This window comes from Loxodonta africana, chromosome 1, assembly GCF_030014295.1.
Source record: "Loxodonta africana isolate mLoxAfr1 chromosome 1, mLoxAfr1.hap2, whole genome shotgun sequence".
In the NCBI taxonomy this organism is placed as follows: Eukaryota; Metazoa; Chordata; class Mammalia; order Proboscidea; family Elephantidae; genus Loxodonta; species Loxodonta africana.
Window position 1 is genome coordinate 237,737,065 of NC_087342.1, and position 21,951 is coordinate 237,759,015.

A 21,951-nucleotide genomic window follows, 5' to 3' on the forward strand; every position below is an offset into this window, starting at 1 on the left:
GGTTTCTTGCAGTAGTGTCTTGTAGTCTTCTATGTATAGGTCTTTTACATCTTTGGTAAGATTTATTCCTAAGCATTTTATCTTCTTGGGGGCTACTGTAAATGGTATTGATTTGGTGATTTCCTCTTCGATATTCTTTTTGTTGGTGTGGAGGAATCCAACTGATTGGATTATGTTTATCTTGTATCCTGATACTCTGCTAAACTCTTCTATTAGTTTCAGTAGTTTTCTTGAGGATTCCTTAGGGTTTTCTGTGTATAAGATCATGTCATCTGCGAATAGAGATACTTTTACTTCTTCCTTGCCAATCTGGATGCCCTTTATTTCTTTATCTAGCCTAAATGCTCTGGCTAGAACCTCCAGCACAATGTTGAATAAGAGTGGTGGTAAAGGGCATCCTTGTCTGGTTACCGATCTCAAGGGGAGTGTTTTCAGGCTCTCTCTATTTAGGATGATGTTGGCTGTTGGCTTTGTATAAATGCCCTTTATTATGTTGAGAAATTTTCCTTCTATTCCTATATTGCTGAGAGTCTTTATCATGAGTGGGTGTTGGACTTTGTCAAATGCCTTTTCTGCATCAATTGATAAAATCATGTGGTTCTTGTCTTTTGTTTTATTTATATGATGGGTTACATTAATTGTTTTTCTAATGTTGAACCATTCCTGCATATCTGGTATGAATCCCACTTGGTCATGGTGAATTATTTTTTTAATATGTTGTTGAATTCTATTGGCTAGAATTTTGTTGAGGATTTTTGCATCTAAGTTCATGAGAGATATAGTTCTGTAATTTTCTTTTTTTGTGGAGTCTTTACCTGGTTTTGGTACCAGGGATATACTGCTTCATAGAATGAGTTTAGGAGTATTCCGCCCTTTTCTATGTTCTGAAATACCTTTAGTAGTAGTGGTGTTACCTCTTTTCTGAAAGTTTGGTAGAACTCTGCAGTGAAGGTGTCTGGGCCTGGGCTTTTTTTTTGTTCTTGGGCCTTTTTTGATTACCTTTTCAGTCTCTTTTTTTGTTATGGGTCTATTTAGTTGTTCTACCTCTGTTTGTGTTAGTTTAGGTAGGTAGTGTGTTTCTAGGAATTCACCCATGTCGTCTAGGTTTTCAAGTTTGTTAGAGTACAATTTTTCACAGTAATCTGATATGATTTTTTTAATTTCAGTTGGGTCTGTTGTAATAATCGCCCATCTCATTTGTTATTTGGGTTATTTGCTTCCTCTCCTGTTTTTCTTTTGTCAACTTGGCCAGTGGTTTATCAATTTTATTAATTTTTTCAAAGAACCAGCTTTTCGTCTTGTTAACTCTTTCATTTGTTTTTCTGTTTTCTATTTCATTTAGTTCTGCTCTAATTTTTATTATTTCCTTTCTTCTAGTGTCTGAGGGTTTCTTTTGTTGCTCTCTATTTGTTCAAGTTGTAGGGATAATTCTTTGATTTTGGCCCTTCTTTTTGTAAGTGTGCATTTATTGAAATAAATTGACCTCTGAGCACTGCTTTTGCTGTGTCCCAAAGGTTCTGACAGGAAGTATTTTCATTCTCATTGGATTCTATGAATTTCTTTATTCCGTCCTTAATGTCTTCTATAATCCAGTCTTTTCTGAGCAGGGTACTGTTCAGTTTCCAAGTATTTGATTTCTTTTCCCTGCTTTTCCTGTTATTGATTTCCACTTTTATGGCCTTATGGTCAGAGAAGATGCTTTGTAATATTTCAGTGTTTCGGATTCTGCTGAGGCTTGCTTTATGACCTAATATGTGGTCTATTCTAGAGAATGTTCCATGTGCACTAGAAAAGAAAGTATACTTGACTGCTGTTGGGTGGAGTATTCTGTATATAAGGTCAAGTTGGTTGATTGTGGCATTTAGATCTTACGTGTCTTTATTGAGCTTCTTACTGGAAGTCCTGTCTTTCACCAAAAGTGATGTGTTGAAGTGTCCTGCTAGAATTGTGGAGTTGTCTATCTCACTTTTCAATGCTGTTAGAGTTTGTTTTATGTATCTTGCAGCCCTGTCATTGGGTGCATAAATATTTGATATGGTTATATCCTTCTGGTAGATTGTCCCTTTAATCAATATATAGTGTCCTTCCTTATCCTTTGTGGTAGATTTAACTTTAACGTCTATTTTGTCAGAAATTAATATTTCCCCCCTTGCTCTTTTTTGATTGTTGTTTGCTTGATATATTTTTTTCTATCCTTTGAGTTTTAGTTTGTTTATGTCTCTAAGTCTAGGGTGTGTCTCTTGTAGGCAGCATGTAGACGGATCATGTTTCTTTATTCATTCTGCCACTCTGTCTCTTTATTGGTGCATTCAGTCCATTGACGTTCATTGCGATTACGGATAGGTATGAGCTTAGTGCTGTAATTTTGATGTCTTTTTTTTGTGTGTTGTTGACAGTTTCTTTTTCCAATTTAATTTTTGTGCTGAGTAGTATATCTTTATATATTATCTTTTCCTCTTATTCGTTGTTGTTGATTTTGTCTCTATTTTTTCCTTGTATTTTGTTTTGATGAATAGGATAATTAGTCTCCTTTGTGGTTACCCTAAATTTACCCCATTTTTCTAAGTTTAAACCTAACTTTTATTTCTTTATAGCACCTAGTCTTCCTCTCCACGTGAAAGATCTGTGACTACGTTTCTTGGTCCCTCTTTACTGTTTTAATGTTGTCTTCTTTTACATAATGACGTCATTGTTTCCCGGTTTTGAGCGTTTTTTATCTTGATTTATTTCTGTGATTTCCGGGCCTGGATTGACATATGATTGCCCTGCAGTGTTCTAGTCTTAGATCTATACCTGATATTATTGATTTTCTAACTGAAGAGCTCCCTTTAGTGTTTCTTGTAGTTTTGATTTGGTTTTTACGAAATCCTTAAACTTCTGTTTATCTGGAAATGTCTTAATTTCACCTTCATATTTGAGAGACAGTTTTGCTGGATATGTGATTCTTGGCTGGCAATTTTTTCCTTCAATGCTTTGTATAAGTCATCCCATTGCCTTCTTGCCTGCATGGTTTCTGCCGAGGAACCCAAGCTTGTTCTTATTGACTGTCCTTTGTAGGTGACTTTTCGTTTATCCCTTGCTGCTCTTAAAATTCTCTCTTTATCTTTGGTTTTGGCAAGTTTGATTACAATATGTCTTGGTGACTTTCTTTTAAAATCTACCTTATGTGGAGTTTGATGAGCATCTTGGATTGATATCTTCTCATCTTTCATGATATCAGGGAAGTTTTCTGCCAACAGATATTCAGCAATTCTCTCTGTATTTTCTGTTATCCCTCCGTGTTCTGGAGCTCCAATCACTCATAGGTTATTTCTCTTGATAGAGTCCCACATGATTCTTAAGGTTTGTTCATTTTTTTTAATTCTTTTTTTCTGGTTTTTCTTCAAATATATTGGTGCCAAGTGCTTTATCTCCAAGGTCACCAATTCTGCCTTCCACTTGCTCAATTCTGCTCCTCTGACTTTCCACTGAGTTGTCTAATTCTGTAATTTTATTGTTAATCTTCTGGATTTCTGTTTGCTGTCTCTCTATGGATTCTTGCAGCTTATGTTCTTGAAGAACCTTTTTACTTTCTTCAACTGTTTTATCTTTGTGTTCCTTGGCTTGTTCTGTGTATTGCCTGATCTCCTTTCGGATGTCTTGAAGAGTTCAGTACATTAATCTTTTGTATTCTGTATCTGGTAATTCCAGGAAGGCACCTTCATCCAGAAGATCCTTTGATGCTCTGTGCTGAGAGCTCGTTGAAGCGACGATGGCCTGTTTCTTTATATGGTTTGATATTGACTGTTGTCTCCGAGCCATCTGTAAGTTATTAGTTTATTTTATGTTTGCTTTTGTATCCCAGTTTCTTGCTTTGTTTTGTTTTGATTTGCCCAGATGGGTTGCTTGAGTGAGCTAGCTTGATTATTTTCACCTTTGGAGCTCTGACGTCCTGTCACCAGATGGCTAGAGCTGTTATCAGGTATATGAGCTTATGAATTCATTCACTTTTCTTGTGTGGATTCAGCTCAGGTGTCCAGGTAGCTGATCATCAAGTACGTCATACAATCTCTGTCATAGAATCTTTGAGGAGCACAGGTGTTTGGTGTAGGTACCGGTATCTGATTGCAGCAGGGGGTCATGCCCTGAACAAGGCATGGAGCTAAGCGCTGTCACCCTAGTGTCTCTGAGGAAAGCGCTTCTCTATTCCATAGAGTGTACAGGTGGATGGGTTCTGCAGACGGATCATGGGCACCCAATGCTTTTGGTTGTAAAGGGTGGGGGGTACCACTTATCCTTGGACCACTGTCATTGGTGGCTGGGTGACCTGAATGGAGCCACCAGCCATTTGGCCCCTGATGTGGGTAGGTGAGGACCCTGTTTAGTGGGCAAAGCGGTGTCGAATATCAAACACCCACCTCTCCACTGCACAGCTTAAACAGTTGCAGTCTGCCAGCAAGGGCCTATTCTCCTGAAATAGGCCTGCGTGGTCCATGTAGCAGGGAAAAGTATTCAAAATCTGCGGGCCGTTTATACCTGGACAGGAGCCGCTTCTGTCCTGAGCTCCCCTGGTTAGTGGGGAAATCAATAGCTACCGAAGCTGGCTTGGGGGTTCAGGTGCAGTAAAATATAGGCAAGTATGTAGCTTTTGCCTAGAGCTCCGTTCTTCTCTGGCTCTGGAGGTGTGAGTAGGCTGCACAGCTGGCTGCTTCTCCCTGAGGAAACTGCAGCCAAACGCTACTACAGCCTGCCGCAGCTACTCCCGGAGGTGGTGCCTGAGGCATCTCGGCAGTTCAGGTCCAGCAACTCCTCCCTGCTTCTGAACCATCTCTTCCTCCCCCTGCCTCTCAGTCTGTTTTCTAACTTTGCCTTTGAAGTTCAGGGCTCCTAGCTTGTCATAAATATAATCATTTTACTTGATTTTTTGGGTCTTTGTTGTAAGAGGGATCGCTGGAAGCACCTGGCTATTCCGCCATCTTGGCCCTGCCCAGTGGTTTAAATAGGCTTTTATTATAATTAACTGCTTTCAAAGGTAATTGACTAAAGCAAAAATAGGAAGTAGGTGTGTAACATATGTGTAAGTAAAACAGAAGAATTCATGTGTGGCACAAACGATTAAGCACTCGACTACTAGATGAAAGGTTGGAGGTTTGAGTCCACCCAAAAACTCCTCAGACGAAAAAAAATCAAAAACCAAACCTATTGCCCTCGAGTTGATTCTGACTCATAGCAACCCTGTAGGACAGAGTAGAACTGCCCTACAGGGTTTCCAAGGAGCAGCTGGTGGATTCGAACTACCGACTGTTCAGTTAACAGCTGAGTTCTTAACCACAGCACCACCAGGGCTTACCTCAGAAGAAATCCCTGCTGATTTACTTCGAAAAAATCAGCTATTGAAAACCCTATGGAGACCCCTGAAACTATAACCAAAACCAAACCAAACCCATTGCCATTGAGTTGATTCTGAGCCCTGAGATAACCTTTAAACCGAAAATTATTCCCTGAAATCGTTTTTAAAACTGAACAATAGTTAACTAGTAAAAAAAAAGGTCTGCCTTGAGCATTGTGCTCTTTTAGAGGCATATCTATAGGGGATCAAAGTGACAACAGCAACTCGAAAGATTAGATGAAGACCTTAGGGGGTGGTAAGTTTATGTTAATGGAGGAAGAACAATTCAGAAAAGAAGGGTAAGAATGGTTATATAGCTCGAAGGATGCAATCAGTGTCTCCAAATGGCACATGTACAAACTGTTTAATTGGTTTATGTTTTTCTGTATATATTCTGAACAATAACAAAATGACTAAACTTTAAAAAACAAACAGAAAACCCTATGAAGCACAGTCTGCTCTGACATATATGGGGTTGCCATGAATTGAAATCAACAGCAACTAAGTAAAATTATGAAAAAATGGCACCAGGGATGGGTGGGAGGAACCCAAAGAATAATGCTGTAAATGCAAGCCACTGAGGTAGGATAGTATTTTGAAATTTTCAAAGTTTTTCTTTTAATCTCAAAGAAGTAATTTCAAATCGCTTGCTAGCATCAAGTTCATATCAATGTTTGAAACATTAGTATATATTAGAAATGACACCAGAGATTGAATAACAGAATTTTGCAAGACCAATGACTTCTTCATTGCAAATACCTTTTTTTTTACCAACATAAATGGCGACTATATACATGGACCTTGCCAGAGGGAATACGCAAGAATCAAATCAACTACACCTGTGGAAAGAGATGATGAAAAAGCTCAATATCATCAGTCAGAACAAAGCCAGGGGCCGACTGTCGAACAGACCATCAATTGCTCATATGCAAGTTCAAGTTGAAACTGGAGAAAATTAGAACAAGTCCATGAGAACCAAAATACGACCTTGAGTAGGTCCCACCTGAATTAAGAGACCATCTCAAGAACAGATTTGATGCATTGAACACTAATGACCAAAGACCAGACAAGTTGTAGAATGACATCAAGGACATCATACATGAAGAAAGGAAGAGGTCATTAAAAAGACAGCAAAGAAAGAAAAGACCAAAATTGATGTCATAAGAGACTCTGAAACTTGCTCTTGAACTTCGAGCAGCTAAAGCAAAAGGAAGAAATGATAAAGTAAAAGAACTGAACACACGATTTCAAAGGGTAGCTCTAGAAGACAAAGTGAAATATTATAATGACATGTGCAAAGAGCTGGAGATAGAAAACCAAAAGCAAGGTACACACTTGGCATTTCTCAAGCTGAAAGAGCTGAAAAAAAAAAAAAAATTCAAGCCTCAAGTTCAAAGAGTGAAGAATTGCATGGGGAAAATACTAAACGATGCAGGAAGCTTCAAAAGAAGATGGAAGGAATGCAGTGAGTCACTGTTCCAAAAAGAATTGGTTGACGTTCAGATATTTCAAGAGGTAGAATATGATCAGGAACTGATGGTACTGGAGGAAGAAGTCTAAGCTGTGCCGAAGGCACTGGCAAAAAACGGGGCTACAGGAATTGTTGGAATACCAATGAGATGTTTTAACAAACAGATGCAGTGCTGGAAGGGCTCACTTGTCTATGCCAAGAAATTTGGAAGACTGCTGCCTGGCCAGCAACTGGAAGAGATCCATATTTATGCCTATTCCCAAGAAAGGTGATCCACCCAAATGCAGAAATTATTGAACAATATCATTAATATCACATGCCTGTAAAGTTTTGCTGAAGATCCTTTAAAAGCGGCTGCAGCAGTGTATCGACAGGAAACTGCCAGAAATTCAGGCCCAATTCAGAAGATTTGGAATCAGGGATATCATTGCTGATGTCAGATGGATCCTGGTTGAAAGCAAAGAATACCAAAAAGATGTTTACCTATGTTTTATTGACTATGCAAAGGCGTTCAATTGTATGGATCATAACAAATTATGGATAACATTGTGAGGAATGGGAATCTCAGAACACTTAATTGTGCTCATGAGGAACCTGTACATAGATCGAGAGGCAGTTGTTTGAATAGAACAAGGGCATACTGTATGGTTTAAAGTCAGGAAAGGTGAGTGTCAGGGTTGTATCTTTTCACCATACCTATTCAATCTATATGCTGAGCAAATAATCTAAAAAGCTGGACTATACGAAGAAGAAAAGGCTTCAGGATTGGAGGAAGACTCATTAACAACCTGCGTTATGCAGATGACACAACCTTGCTTGCTGAAAGTGAAGAGGACTTGAAGCACTTACTGATGAAGATCAAAGACCACAGCCTTCAGTATGGATTACTTTATGCTATAAAGAAAACAAAAATCCTCATAACTGGACCAATAAGCAACATCATGATAAATGGAGAAAAGATTGAAGTTGTCAAGGATTTCATTTTGCTTGGATCCATAAACTACTCCCATGGAAGCGGCAGTCAAGAAATCAAAAGACGCGTTGCACTGGGCAAATCTGCTATGAAAGACTTCTTTGAAGTGTTGAAAAGCAAAGATGTCACCTTGAAGATTAAGGTGCGCCTGACCCAAGACATGATATTTTCAATCATATCATATGCATGTGAAAGCTGGACAACAAATAAGGGCAAAGAAGAATTGATACCTTTGAATTGTGGTGTTGGGTAAGAATATTGAGTATATGGTTGACTGCCAAAAGAATGAACAAACCTGTCTTGGAAGAAGTACAGCCAGAATGCTCCTGAGAAGCAAGGAGGCGAGACTACATCACACGTACTTTGGATGTGTTATCAGGAGCGATCAGTCCCTGGAGAAGGGCATCATGCTTGGTAAAGTAGAGAGTCAGCCAAAATGATGAAGACCCTCAATGAAATGGATTGATGCAGTGGCTGCAACAATGGGCTCAAGCGTAACAATGATTGTGAGCATGGCATAGGACCTGGCAGTGTTTTGTTCGCTAGTGCATAGGGTTGCTGTGACTAGGAACTGATTTGACGGCACCATAACAACAACAGTAGAAATAATACAAGAGTCAATCCTAGACTTAAATTTTAGGGAAAAAAAAAACTTTTTTTTTTAAGTCTTTTGTTATCATTTACTTTAGTGGTTTCCAAATTTAGCTAACATCAGAAGTGCTTGGTGGGAGTTTGTTAAGACGTGGAAGTTTCTTGGTACTATCCCTGAAAGTCTGATGCAGGAGATCTCTGACTTTCTGCCTAACAAGCAGCCTATGTAATCAAATGGTTCCTGCTCCTGCAGGGAGGAAGTTGACCTTAACTGCAATGGCTTTCCTAGAGAATTAAACAGAGTGGTGGAGACGGTAATATGTGGTCCTCCACTAGTGTATGATGGCTTCCCACTGGTATAGAAGATCTCCATTTCATTGGTGAGTGGCTGAGTTGAGTCAGGGTAGGCCAGATTGAGCAGAAGTAAATGAGCTTTTAGCTGCTAAGAGACTGCAGTCTTGGTTAAACCCAAGAGGATCCCTTTCCTTTTAATAAGAAGTTGTATTATTGACATGGTCAATGTGAAGAAATAGGAGTCCCTGGGGAAAAACAGACATCCTCGATAAACTAACAGTCTTCCATTCCAGGAACTTGGTAACCAAGGAAGCTGTGGGGCAAAGATGGTGGACAGCCGCAGCCTCTTGGTGTGGTTTAGAATAGAAAGTCCTCCTGGGTCACTGTAAGATCCCATGGCCATCTTTCCTCCAGAAAGAGACCACAGAACAGCAGTGGCCTTTCCAGAACCCAAGTTTGCTTTGGGTTATGTCAGTGCCATGTCTCATGGGGCCAGGGTTGGGTATACAAGGTTGCCAAGTGCTCCGAAGTCAACCATGGCTTTGGTCTGAGGCGAATATGAGAGCAGAAGTAGCCATTACTGTTGAGCCAAATCACTAAGAATAGGAAGGAGCCAGTGGGGTGGACAGGTGAGAGGAAGGAATTCTAATGCAAGAAGCTATGGATTAAGGCTGGGTTCCTTGGGGAATTCTCTTGATATCCATGAGGTTTTCAAAGTATATTGCTTATGCTGTGGACTTCCAGAAGAATGTACAAATCAGTCTTAGAAGAAATATGAGAATGCTCCTTATAAGTGAGGGTGGTGAGACTTTGGCTTGCTTGCTATGGACACATCATAGGAAAAGACCAATTGCTAGAAAAGGATATTATGGTTGGTAAAGTGGAGGGTTAGTGAAGATAAGGAAAACCATCAATGAGAAAGACTGACAAAATAGCCCCAACAATGGACTCAAACATACCAACAAATATGAAGATGGCCCAGGACCAGGCAGCGTTTCCTTCTGTTGAACCATGGGGTTTCCATGAATCGGAGATGACTTGACAGCAACTAAAAATCACTACCACCACCACCTTGGGGAATTGTGCATGGGCAAGACAACTCTGCTTAAAGAGCCAGAGTGGGCATTTCCTTTCTTTGAGGGTCTCCAATGGAAGAAATAATTGAATTTGTCTCCTTTCTCCATGGGACAGCAGATAAAGGACTTTCTTCCTTCTACTCAGGAGGGGAACTTTCTAGATTCTGCCAAAATAATAGAAACTCTGATGTCTCCTTAATTAGCCTCGTATTTCCTCCAGGTGGCAGGAAAAGGAGCTGTCACCTCACTTCTTGTGGCTGCTTTGTTTTTTTCCTTCTTTTCTGTTTCCTCCACAGCCCACTTCCTCCATTTTGGGTTCCTGTATGTAAAGTACTGACCGACACACTAGTTGCACCTGTTCTGCTTTGTTAGGTGCCATCCAGTTGGTTCCAACTCATAGCGACCCTGTGTACAACAGAACTAAACACTCGAAACACTGCCTGGTCCTGCACCATCTTCACAATTGTTGCTATATTTGAGTCCGCTGTTGCAGCCACTGTGTCAATCTATTTCGTTGAGGGTTTTCCTCTTTTTTGCTGACGCTGTACTGTACCATGTTATCCTTCTGCAGACATTGGTCCTGCCTGATAACATGTCCAGAATACATGAGGTGACATCTCACGACCCTCCCTCTTAAAGAGCATCCTGGCTATACTTCTTCCAAGACAGATTTGTTCATACTTGTGGCAGTCCATGGTATATTCAATATTCTTCCCCAACACCACAATTGAAAGGCGTCAATTCTTCTTCGACCTTCCTTATTTCTTGTCCAGCTTTCATATGCATATAAGGAGATTGAAAATACCATGGCTTAGGTCAGTAATACCTTAGTCCTCAAGATAACATCACTGCTTTTTAACACTTTAAAGAGGTCTTTTGCAGCAGATTTCCCAATGCAATACATTGTTTGTTTTCTTGACTGCTGCCTCCATGAGTGTTGATTGTGGATCCAAGTAAAATAAAATCCTTGACAACCTCGATCTTTTCTCTGTTTATCACAATATTGCTTATTGGTCCAGTTGTGAGGACTTTTGCTTTCTTTATGTTGAGGCATAATCCATACTGAAGGCTGTAGTCTTTGATCTTCGTTAGTAAGTGCTTCAAATCTTCGCTTTCAGCAAGCAAGATCGTGTCATCTGCATATCTCAGATTGTTAGAGTCTTCCTCCAATCCTGATGCTCTGTGCTTCATGTAGCACAGGTTCTCAGATTGTATTCTCAGCATACAGATTGAGCAAGTATGATGAAAGGGTACAATCCTAAAGCACACCTTTCCTGACTTTAAACCACCCAGTGTCCCCTTGTTCTGTTCGAATGACTGCCTCTTGGTCTATGTACAGGTTCTTCATGAGCACAATTAAGTGTTTTGGAATTCCCATTCTCCGCAACGTTATCAACGATTTGTTATGATCCACAGAGTCGAATGTCTTTGCATAGTCAATAAAACACAAGTAAACATCTTTCTGGTATTCTCTGCTGTCAGCCAAGATCCGTCTGACATCAGCAATGACATCTCTGGTTCCATGTCCTCTTCTGAATCTGGCTTGAATTTCTGACAGTTCCCTGTCAGTGTGCTGCTGAAACTGCTTCTGCGTTACCTCCAGCACAGTTTCACTTGTGTGTGATATTAATAATATTGTTCTATAATTTCCACGTTCTGTTGGATCACCTTTCTTTGAAATGGACATAAATATGGATCTCTTCCAGTCGGTTGGCCAAGTAGCTGTCTTACAAATTTCTTGGCATAGATGAGTGAGCACCTCCAGCGCTGCGTTCTGTCAATTCCTGGAGCCTTGTTTTTGGCCAATGCCTTCGGTGCAGCTTGGACTTTTCCTTCAGCACCATCAGGTCTTGGTCACATGCCACCTTCTGAAATGGTTGGATGTCGACCAGTTCTTTTTGGCACAGTGACTCTGTATTCCTTCCATCTTCTTTTGATGCTTCCTACATCGTTCAATATTTTCCCCTTAGAATCCTTAAATATTGCAACTCTAGGCTTCAATTTTTTCTTCAGTTCTTTCAGCTTGAGAAATACTGAGCATGTTCTTCTCTTTTGGTTTTCTAACTCTAGGTCTTTGCACACGTCATTATAACACTTTACTTATTTTTTGTCTCTGAAGCTGCCCTTGGAAATCTTCTGTTTAGCACTTTTACTTTGTCATTTCTTCCTTTTGCTTTAGCTACTCTACGTTCGAGAGCAAATTTTAGAGTTTCTTTTGACATTCATTTTGGCCTTTTTTTCCTTTTCTTTTTAATGACTTTTGCTTTCTTCGTGTATGATATCCTTGATGTCATCCCACAGTGTCTCTTGTCTTTGGACATTAGTGTTCAATGTATCAAATCTATTCTTGAGGCGGGCTTCAAATTCAGGTAGGACATACTCAGGGTTATACTTTGGCTCTCGTAGACTTGTTTTAACATTTTTAGCTTCAACTTAAACTTGCACAGGAGCAGTTGATGGTCTGTTCCACAGTCAGCCCCTGGCCTTGTTGTGACTGATGATATTGAACTTTTCTATCATCTCTTTCCGAAGATGTAGTTGATTTGATTCCTGTGTGTTCCATCCGGCGAGGTCCTTGTGTATTTTGCCATTTATGTTGAAAAAAAGTATTTCCAATGTGTAAGTCATTGGTCTTGCAAAATTCTATCATCTGATCTCCCAGAAGTGCTATATCAGAAAGGGTAATTTTCCTGCTGAGTATCTGAAGAAATGGTTCCCAAAAGGCGTTCTTAGCCTGAAGTAAGGAGTAAGCATCTGGACTGTAGTTTAGTTGTTTAATGAAAGCTTTTAGCAACCTTCTAATGAATTGAATTAATATAAATTAGATCTGTGTCATCAGTAGCTTAGGGTAACTTAGGCATGACTTAGATGCTTCTCCTCCTCTTAGCTCCCCAGTTATTTAACATCTGTTCTTGTTGGCTGCTGCTGAGTCGGCCCCTGACTCATGTTGACCCCATGCAACTAAACAACAGAATGTTGTGATCCATAGGGTTTTCATTTGCTGATTTTCAGAAGTACATTGCCAGGGCTTTCTTCCTGGTCCATCTTAGTCTGGAAGCTCTGTTGGAACATGTTCATCACCATCCCATTGCTGGCGAGTTGATTCTGATACATAGTGACCCTATAGGGCAGGGTAGAATTGCCCCATAGGGTTTCCAAGGAGCTGCTCATGGATTTGAACTGCCGACCTTTAGGTTAGCAACCGAGTTCTTATTAACCACTGCGCCACGAGGGCTCCGTTCAGCATCACAGCAACATGCAACCCACCACTGAAAAACAACTGATGGCTGCATGCGAGGTGCCTTGGCTGGAAATCAAACCCAGGTCCCCCAACATGGAAGACGAGAGTTCTACCACTGAGCCGCCTCTGCCCCATTTCACATTTATCAGTTGCTGTGAAGTCAATTCTGATTCATGGAGACCCTTTGTGTTAAGATTTAACATCTGCTGTGTGTCAAATGGAAACCCTGGTGGCTTAGTGGTCAAGAGATACAGCTGCTGACCAAAAGGTTGGCAATTCGAATCCACCAGGTGCTCCTTGGAAACCATATGGGGCAGTTCCACTTTATCCTATAGGGTCGCTATGAGTCGGAATCAACTTGATGGCAATGGGTTTTTTTTTTTTTTTTTTAATGTGTCAAATGGGAGCCCTGGTGGCACAGTGGTTAAGAGCTCAGCTGCTAACCAAAAGGTTGGCAGTTGGAATCCACCAGCTGCTCCTTGGAAACCCTAAGGGGCAGTTCTACACTGTCCATAGGGTCTCTATGAGTAGGAACTGACTCAACAGCACCTAACAACAACAACGAATGTGTCAAATGCGTACCTATGAGCTGGCTGTCCCCATATTTCACACATAAGGAAACTGAGGCTCAGAGAGATTAAGAAACTTACACACAAGACACCCAGTTCATAAGTGGTAGAGTCAAGATTCAAATGACGACCTAATTGCAAAGTCTGTGTAGTTAACCGTCAAGCTGTATGACCTCCTATTTCAGTGAAGAGGCTGTCTCTGTGTATCTCTATCCAGGTGGCACCCCCACAGTCTTCCCCCGTTCTTGGGGGCCTCATTTCCCATATATTCCAGTTTCCTAGGAGTGTACACTTTAGTCATGTGACCAAGGGGGAGGAACATCACCCAGTTTGGGATTACGTTCATTTTCCTGACACAGAGGCATCCACTGGCAGAGCTTGTCTCTGTACCCAGTTGTGTGAGTCAGATGAAGACACCTCACCTTCCCGGCTGTCTGCAGTGCTCTGTGGCCTTCAGTGGAATGGGTGCATGGGCAGTGTCCGGAGGAAGGAGAAGTTGGGAAGGAAGCTTCTGGCCAGAATGAAGTTCCGCCTAAGTGTTCCCTGTACAGGCCGTCCACTTCTTTTTCTCTTTCAACTTAAAACCTCTTCCTCTTTTTAGATGACAAATCATTAAATTGGTTTGGCCTACACTGCTGCTATCCTGCCCTATCTAGGCATCAACTAAAGCCGATACAGGATCAGGTCTGAAGATTATTGCAAAAACGAGATAAACTTAAAAAAAAAAAAAAACCCACAGGCTTTAATTTTTCATGCCAATCATTAGCTCATGCATTCATTCACTCAGCAGGTACTTCCTGCCATCTGCTAGGTTCTGCTTCAGACACCAGGGTGAGGTTGTTGGTACTTGCCCTTGGCTCGTGACAACCTCATGCACAACAGAACGAAGTGTCTCCTGGTCCTGTGCCATCTCACCATCATTGGTGTGTTTGAGTCCATTGTTGTGGCTATCCTATCAGTCTACCACTGAGCCAGCATGTCCTCATGACCATCTACCAATTGCCATGAAGTCAATTCCAATTTGTGGGGGGCTCCCAGGGGGCAAAACAGGCAAAGCTCCTTCTCCTGGGTCTCACCAACTGGTGATAGCAAGCAGTCAAATATGCCAGACTGTGATAAATGCCAGGTAGAAAACTAAAGCAGTGTGAGAGCAGAAATGGGGGTGGTCAGGGAAACCTCGGTGTAAGAGTGGACATCTAGGAGCCTCTTCTCATGCTTGTCTGGCAGAAAGGCACTCCTGGCTAAGGACACTGCAAGGACAAAGGCCCAGATGCAGGAATGTGCTCAGCAAACTTACAGAATGGCAAGATTTTGGGGTGACAGGTGTAAACCATAGAGGTTCAAGAGATGATGTCATGGAGGTGGTGAGAGCTTGGCTTGGCAAGTCCTCTACATGCCCATAGGTCATAGCTGGGACTTGAGTTTTTATTCTGATGCACTTGGGAGGCCCCGGGAGAATTCCAAACAGAACACAGGCGTGGTTTGAATTATTTTCAAAGTCTTGCTTTCTCTGCCGAGCAGAGAGCAGACTGTAGTACCTCCAGGAGCCTATGTGGAATGTGAACGCAAGAGTCCAGGCTGTTGGCGTGAACAGAGTAAGTCACTGGATTTGGTGTCTATTTTGCTGAGAGAATTGACAGGAGTGGCTGATTAATTCGATGTGGAGGATAAGGACTCAAAGATGACTCCCTGGTTTGCTGCTGAGATGAGAAGGCTGTGGAAGAGCAGGACTGGAGTCAGGAAAGTTGAGTTCAGCTTTGGACATGAGATGTTGGAGATTTTTCGGAAAGTTCCAAGTGGGAATACTGAAGTCTGGAGTTCCAGAGAGGGGTCTGGCCTGGAGATACAATTTGGGGGCTGTAGTGTGTTAAATGGTCTCCCCCCAAAACTTACATCCACCTGGAACTTCCAACTGTAGCCTTCTTTGGGAATAGGGTCTTTGTAGATGTAACTGGAGTCCCTGGATATCATGAACAGTTAAGCACTTGAGTACTAACTGAAAGGAAGTTGGTTCGAACCCACCCAGAGGCACCTTGGAAGAAAAGCCTGGCGATCTGCTTCCAAGAGATGCAAAACCCTATGGACCACAATTCTCTTCTGACACTCAGGGGTCCTCATGAGTCAAAATCAACTTGACAGCAACTAATTTGGTTTGGTTTTTGGTTAGATGTAATTGGTTAAGGATGTCTAGATGAAATCATCTCGAGTTTAGGGCTGGCCCTAAATCCAATGACTGGTGCCCTTCTGAGAGGAGAAGACGCTGAGAGACACAGGGAAGGAGATGTGAAGATGAAGGCAGAGAGTGGAGTGACGCAGCCACAAGCCAAGGATTGCTGGCAGCCACCAGATGCTAGGAGAGAGGCACCAGGCAGTCTCTTCCCTAGGGCCTCCTGAAGGAAGAAACCCTGCCGACACCTTGATTCTGGACTTCCAACCTCCAGAACTGTCCAAGAATATGTTTCTGTTCTTTTAAGGCATGCAGTTTGCGATTCTTTGTTATGGCAGCCACAAGGGACTCGTAGAGCTTAATGCAGGGCTCCACTTCCAGACATGTGTTTGCAGCCTTGGAATGGGCGAGGTCACGCAAGGCTGAGTGTGACAGTGGCCCACAGCCTGAGCCCTGGGGGTGCACAGATGCTCAGACGAGAGATGGTGAGGAGGGCCCCCAGAGCAGCTTTAGAAGTCTCTTCTCTCATCATTCCAATGGAATTCAACAGTGGTAATCTGTGGAAAGCAACAAGGAAGGAGGCCAGAGTAAGTTTCCAAAGCAACTCTGCCTAGCATCCTCTTCAAGGCCTTCTTGGCAAAAGCTCTGTGCCAAACTGAGCGTCATTAAGTCTCATTTATACTCTATATCAAGTACTAAAAATCCACCTCATAATATCTTTACTAACTTGAGGGGCGGGGTCACATCTTTTTAAAAATCAATTTATTGAGATATAATTAAATACAATAAAATGTCTCCGTTTTCGGGGTTATTTCAATGAGTTGTGACAAGTTTATACCAGTGTAACCACAACCACAGTCAAGATGTAGAACACTGCTGTGCCAGTTGTTACCGAGTGGACGCTGATTCATGGCGACCCCATGTGTGTCAGGGTAGAAGTGTGCTCCACGAGGTTGTCCTTGGCTGATCTTTTGGAAGTAGATCACCAGGCCTGTCTTCCGAGGTGCCTCTGGGTGGACTTGGACTTCCAGCCTTTTGTTTAGTGGCCGAGCGTGCTAACCGTTTGCACCACCCGAGACTCCAGATGCTGCTCCTCACATTTCCCCCGGAGTCCTGGGAGCTGGGCCGTGAGGGGCTAGTCCCGCGTCCTGGCATCCAGGGTGGAGAGTGGAGGCCCTGGTCTGCCCCTGGCACGAGCACAGGCTGCCTGTTTCCCGCTGACACTGCTGTCACCTGTCACAGGTGTTGTCTGTGAACGTGCCACTGACATTAGTCTAGACCAGGCGGGAGGGGTGTTCTAAGGAAGCTGAGGGCTCCACTGAGCTCAGGGGTTCTCTCTGCCTGCACATTCTCAGCGCTGTTCCCCAGGGCTCTCAGCATCGCGTGGAGGGACTGAGGAGCTGCCTCGTCAATCTCGGGCATGCTGAGACCAGCCTGATGCCCCAGAGCCTTGAGCCCTGGTCACTTGCCAAACTCTCCTTTCTTCACGGCATATTTCCCCTTGGACTGTGGGTGTTCTTTCCCCAGTGGACTTCAGGTGGTGTTGCGGTTGGCTGCCATCGAGTCCCCGGATTCATGGCTACTCACGTGCAGTGGAGTGAAACTCCACCTGTTCCTGCTCCATCCCCGTGGTTGGCTGTGGACTGGACCGTTGTGACCCCCAGGGTTCTCACTGGCTGATTTTCAGGAGCAGATCGCCAGGCCTTTCTTCCTTGTCCATCTTAGTCTGGAAGCTCTGCTGAAGCCTGGTCAGCACCATGGCAGTACGCAGGCCTCCACAGACAGACGGGTGGTGGCTGTGTGTGGGGTGCACTGGCCGGGAAATGAACCCGGGTCTCCTGTGTGGAAGATGAGAATTCTACCACTGAACCACCAATACCTTGGGCTTCAGTTGAGACCACCCTCATCATCAGAGAGGCTTTAGTAATGTTGGACCTAAAAAGAAAAGGTGTTTCTTTTTTTCTAGGGAATCCCCCTGGCCCTGGCACAGATTTATCTGAGAAGAAAGGTTTATCCACTTTCTTCCCAGAGCTTTGAGATTTTGAAAACTCAGAGTCAAGCTCTAGTAAGCCAGCAACAAAAGGTCTTGTTGCAAATTTCCACCATGGCCTATTTGCCCTATATTTACGTAACTTCTAAGAACCACAAAGATCTGACTCAGGCTTCTTACTGTTTCTACTGAGACAGAAAGCAAGCCAACTGACAGTGACAGCTTTTCAGCTGAGTGTGACTGGGGCAGTGTTTTTCATGATTATCTCTTTCCTCCACGGCAGCTTCCACGTGAAGTCCTCAAGTTTCTCCACTATCTTGTATTCGTAAGGAAATAGAAACAACCCAGTGTAACGTCCTTACCCTTTACACAGAACCTCTATGCCTAGTCATTTTGAATTCTAAGTCTGGTTCTGGTAACAATTTGGCTTGTGTTAGTTCGCCAAAGATTAACTCAAGTTACTTCTCTATGTAAAGGGGAAAAACGTAGTCAGCCGCAGGAGAACAATGATCTACTGTGAATTCAAGACGTACTGGGCCTTCTGTCTTGGGTTTGTGGTCAGACTGGCCCTGTGGACCACCTGACCTGTTGGAGACACCAGCCCTCTCTAACTTCACTGCCACACGACGCAGGGGTCACGTGACCCTAAGGCGCCCAGCTGCGCTGTGCTTTCTCACCCTTCAGTTTGACAAAACAGGTGAGCAAGCACTTAGCAATTTAGGGTTGATGCTGAAACAGAGTGTTATGTCTCTGACGAAGGCACTTAGGAAGTCTAAATATGTCTGTGAGTGTGAAGCATGGTATGATAGGTCCCCAAGAACCCGTCACAGCTGCAGGACCAGCTCCGTAGAGTTGAGAGCTGAGGGTCGGAAAATCATTTGGAAGTTAGCTCTTGTGCCTCCAACTGGGGAGTGAATGCCTTTTGTAACAACTCTGCTTAAATAATTTCAGTTTCTGAACCCACCTATGGCGGATGAACTATTGGTGCAATGGTTAAGCACTTGGCTGCTGACAGAGAGGTTAGCAGTTCAAACCCGCTAGCGGCTCTGCAGGAAAAAGAGCTGGTGATTGGCTCCAGTAGACTGTTGTTGTTAGGTGCTGTTGACTGTTCCAAGTCATAGTGACCCCATGTACAACAAAACAAAACGCTGCCCAGTCCTGCGCCATCCCCACGATCGTTGCTCTGCTTGAACCCATAGTTGTAGCCACCGTGTCACTCCACCTCGTTGAGAGTCTTCCTCTGTTTCGCTGACCCTTCACTTTACTTTTTTTTTTTTCACTTTACCAAGCATGATGTCCTTCTCCAGGAACTGATCCCTTCTCATAACAAGTCCAAAGTATGTGAGACATAGATTCTTCATCCTTGCTTTTAAGGAGCATTCTGGCTGTGCTTCTTCCAAGACAGATTTGTTTGTTTGTCTTTAAATGTATTAGAATGTGGTTATTATACTTCTTATGAGAGATCTAGCAACTTATATAGTTACCGCCCGGCAAAATTACAACCTAGGAAACCCTATGGGACGTTTCTACTCTGTCATATGGGATTGCCGTGAGCCAGAATTGACTCAACGGCACTGAATAGCATCATTATTTGATAGTATTCATTTCAAGGATTATGTTTTACTTGTATCCATAATCAACACCCATGGAAGCAGTAGTCAGGAAATCATATGACATATTCCATTGGATAAATCTGCTGTAAAAGACCTTTATAAAGTGTTAAAAAGCAAAGATGTCACTTTGAGGACTAAGGTGCACCTGACCCAAGCCATGGTATTTTCAGTTGCCTCACATGCATGTGAAAGCTGGAAAATGAATAAGGAAGACCAAAGAATTGACCCATTTGAATTATGGTTTGGGGGGAGAATATTGAATATGCCATGGACTGCCAAAAGAGTGAACAAAACTGTCTTAGAAGAAATACAACTAGAATGCTACTTAGAAGTGCAGATGGAGAGACTTCGTCTCACATACTTTGGACATGTTATCAGGAAGAACCAGTCTGTGGAGAAGTACGTCATGCTTGGTGTCTTAGTTATCTAGTGCTGCTATAACAGAAATATCCCAAGTGTATGGCTCTAACAAAGAGAAATTTATTCTCTCACAGCTTAGGGGCTAGAAGTTCAAATTCAGGGCGCCAGCCCCAGGGGAAGGACCTCGCTCTCTGTCGGCTCCAGGAGAAGGTCCTTGTTATCAATCTTCCTCTGGTTTAGGAGCTTCTCAGCAAAGGGAACCTGGGTTCAAAGGACATGCTCCACTCCTGGTGCTTCTTTCTTAGTGGCATGAAGTTCCCTATCTCTCTGCTTACTGCTTTCTCCTTTTATCCCTTGTAAGATTAAAGGTGGAAACCCTGGTGGCGTAGTGGTTAAAAGCTATGGCTGCTAACCAAGAGGTTGGCAGTTCGAATCCACCAGGGGCTCCTTGGAAATCCTATGGGACAGTTTCACTGTGTCCTATAGGGCCACTATGAGTCAGAATTGGCTCGACGGCAGTGGGTTTTTTTTGGTTTAAGATAAAAGGTGATACAGGTCACACCCCAGAGGAACCCCCCTTATGTATGATCAGAGCTATGATCTGAGTAAGGGTGTTGAATCCCACCCTAATCCTCTTTAACATAACATAACCTTGCCTCATGAACCAAAGACCGAGATTGTTGTTGTTTTTGGGTACCCTCTAGTCAGTTCTGACTCATAGTGACCCTACGTACAGCAAGATGAAACATGGCCTGGTCCTGCGCCATCTTGACAATCACTGTGATGCTTGAGCCCATTGTTGGAGCCACTGTGTCAAACCATTGCATTGAGGGTCTTCCTCTCTTTCAGTGACCCTCTGCTTTATCAAGCATGATGTCCTTCTCCAGAGACTTGTCCCTTCTGATAACATGTCCAAAATACATGAGACAAAATCTTGCCATCCTTGCCTCTGAGGAACATTCTGGCTGTACTTCTTCCAAGACAGACTTGTTTGTTCTTCTGGCAGTCCGTGGTGTAGTCAATATTCTTCACCAACACCACAAGTCAAAGGTGCCAATTCTTCTTCTACCTTCCTTATTCATTGTCCAGCTTTTGCATACATATGAGGCAATTGAAAACACCATGGCTCGAATCAGGTGCACCTTAGTCCTTAAAGTGACATCTTTGCTTTTTAACACTTTAAAGGTATCATTTGCAACAGATTTTCCCATTGCAATATGGCAATTAGGATTTACAAAACATAGGAAAAATTACATCAGATCACAAAATTGGAATTACACAATACTGAGAATCACAGCCTAACCAAATTGACACATATTTTGGGGGGACACAATTAAATCCATTACACCTGGTAGAGGATCAGTGAAAAAGAAGGCCCTCAATGAGAGGAGTTGACACAGTGGCTGCAACAACAGGCTCGAACGCAGCGATGATTCTGAGGATGGCGCAGGACCAGACCATATTTCGTTCTGTTGAGCCAACTCAACAGAACCAACTCACCAGCACCTAACAAGAACAACGACATTCATTTGTTACAAAACTTTTCCTTTGGAAAAGCAGCTGTCTACTGAAACTTGCCTCATTCTACTTTTGTCATCTAGCACAGTTCCTGTTATACATCAAAACCTCAGAAAATGTTAGGGGAACTGAAAACAAGACTGTTGTTTCTTCCATGTTTTGTTGTTAGGTGCTGTCCAGTCTGTTCCGACTCATAGCGACACTTTGTACGACGGAACAAAACACTACCCAGTCCTGCGCCATCCTCACAATCATTGTTATGCTTGAGCCGGCTGTTGCAGCCACTGTGTCAGTCCATCTCATTGAGGGTTGTCCTGTCTTTTGATGACACTCTACTTAACAAAGCATGATGTCCTTCTCCAGGGACCAGTCCCTCCTGATAGCATGTCCAAAGTAGAGAAATGAAGTCTTGCCACCCTTGCTTCTAATTAGTATTCTTCCGAGTATTCTTCCGAGACAGATTTGTCCATTTTTTTGGCAGTCCATGGTATATTCAATATTCTTTGCCAATACCACAATTCAAAGGCATCAATTCTTTTTTGGTCTTCTTTATTCACTGTCCACCTTTCACATGCATATGATGCGACTGAAAATACCATGGCTTGGATCAGGTGAACTTTAGTCCACAAACTGACATCTTTGCTTTTCAACACTTTAAAGAGGTCTTTTGAAGCAGATTTGTCTAGTGCAATACGTCGTTTGATTTCTTGACTGCTGCTT

At 42.7% G+C, this 21,951-nt stretch overlaps 1 long non-coding RNA gene across 1 annotated transcript in view; it reads left to right on the forward strand.

Moving 5' to 3' along the window:
- Positions 1-10,877, forward strand: part of LOC135232701 (uncharacterized) — a 37,272-nt gene extending 26,395 nt beyond the window's left edge. The window contains exon 4 of the long non-coding RNA XR_010323265.1: positions 3,691-10,877. This is a non-coding gene — a long non-coding RNA (uncharacterized LOC135232701). The remainder of the gene's footprint in view (positions 1-3,690) is intronic.
- The last annotated feature ends 11,074 nt before the right edge of the window (positions 10,878-21,951 follow it).